A 2,323-nucleotide genomic window follows, 5' to 3' on the forward strand; every position below is an offset into this window, starting at 1 on the left:
GGAAAAGGTTAAGTTTTTATTTGGTCAAGTAGTCTAATCACCCCCCCCCTCTAGACATACTTTCGATCCTACAAGTGGTATCAGAGCTTTGGTCTCCATTTGCTTGATCTCCATAGCTTTTGGTGGTCATAGCCTTGGTTTCACAACCTAGGAGAGTATGGCGTCTAGCGAGGGAAATTATCACCGTAGAGGTCCTTACTTTGATGGTACTAATTTTGCTAGTTGGAAGCATAAAATGAAAATGCATATTCTTGGACATAACCCCGCCGTTTGGGCTATTGTGTGTGTTGGTTTGCAAGGTGACTTCTTTGACGGGAGAGAACCAAACCGTGAAGCTACCGCGGATGAGTTGAAGATGTTGCAATACAATGCTCAAGCTTGTGATATTCTCTTCAACGGATTGTGCCCCGAAGAATTCAACAAAATTAGCCGCCTTGAGAATGCAAAGGAAATTTGGGACACTTTGATTGATATGCACGAAGGTACCGACTCCGTCAAGGAATCCAAGTTGGATGTGCTTCAAAGCCAACTTGACAAGTTCAAGATGAAGGATGGTGAAGGTGTCGCTGAAATGTACTCTAGGCTTGCTCTCATCACAAATGAGATTGCCGGCTTAGGAAGTGAAGAGATGACCGATAGATTCATCATCAAGAAGATCCTAAGATCCTTGGATGGAAAATATGATACCGTGTGCACATTGATCCAAATGATGCCCAATTACAAAGATCTCAAGCCAACGGAGGTGATTGGAAGAATTGTTGCTCATGAGATGTCACTTAAGGATAAAGAGGAACTTCACAACAAATCAAGTGGTGCCTATAAATCCTCATGTGAAGCCCCTACATCATCAAGTGAGAAACAAGACTTCAATGAAGAATTGAGCTTAATGGTGAAGAACTTCAACAAGTTCTACAAGAGTAGAAGCAAAGATAGAAGCTCCAAGTCAAGGTCCTACAATGACAAAAGATCTTCTAGTAGAGAGCGAAACTGTTACAATTGTGGAAGACCCGGACACTATTCCAATGAGTGTACGGATCCCTACAAGAGAGGAGAAGATTCTCCAAAAAGAACAAGCAAAGGATCACCACCAAGAGAGAGAAGGAGTAAAGATGATCGTTATGAACGAAGATACTCACGGAGAAGCAAGGATTCGGAAAGGAAGGAAAAATCATCAAGGAGCTACACAAGACGAAGACATCAAGCTCATGTTGGTGAATGGGTATCCGACTCCGACTCTGACAGCCACTCCGAGATAAGTTATCACTCCGACTCCGAAGATACTCAAGATGAAGGTGTTGCCGGTCTAGCACTTGTGTCAACCAACTCCTACGACATATTTGACTCACCAAATGAAGGAATTGGAAGATGCTTCATGGCCAAAGGTCCTAAGGTAACACACCCCGAGTATGTTGATTTCAATAGTGATGAAGATGACTTGTTAGGTGATGATTTGCTTGGTGACAACTCTAGTGATGAATACTATGATGAAAGACCAATTAATCATGCTAATCAAGATAAAACGAATGACAATGATAAGGAGAAGATTGAGGCTCTAACTAAAGAACTAAAAACTCTTAAGTTAGCTCATGACACTATCTTCGAAGATCATCGAGAACTTTTAAGAGCTCATGAGAAACTACGCTTTGAAAAGCTCAATCTTGAGCAAGAGCATGAGTTCTTAAAGGCAATCAATGATGATCTCCGCAAGAAAAATTCTTCTTACATTGCCAAGCGTTTACTCTTATCCACTTACATGCCTCAAGTCAAGTCTAACAAGAAAGATTCTTCCTCTAGTAGTAACAATGATCATGCTAAATCCAATATTGTTGCTTCTAGCAGTTCTCTTGATTCCACTAATGATTCTATTAGCCAAGTTACACTTGAGCAAGAAAATAGCTTATTGAAGGGAATTATAGAGAAAGGAGTGTACAAAATCCTTGCCGGGAGTAAGCAATTCGAGGAAATTGTGCGCAAGCAAGGAATGCACCGGAAGAATCAAGGTGTTGGTTTTGAATGAAAGTTCAATGCCAATGGAGTTGAATGGGAAGAAGATCAATACCCCAAGACAAAGTTTGTCCCTCAACAAGAGAAGTATACTTATTTCAAGGGGACACAAGCTCAAGATGATCTTCCACCACAAGACTACGAGCAAAAAAGGCAAGGACAAGCTTCAAGAGGAAATTGATGCATTTGAAGAAGCTCCTAAGACCTTAGTCAAGTGGATTCCCAAGACTACTTCAAGTTCCACTTCATCAAGTACGACTACAACTCCAAGGATTCCCATCAAGATGATGTGGATCCAAAAGAAGAAGAACTAGAGAGT

Source organism: Triticum urartu, chromosome 7, assembly GCF_003073215.2.
Source record: "Triticum urartu cultivar G1812 chromosome 7, Tu2.1, whole genome shotgun sequence".
NCBI lineage: Eukaryota > Viridiplantae > Streptophyta > Magnoliopsida > Poales > Poaceae > Triticum > Triticum urartu.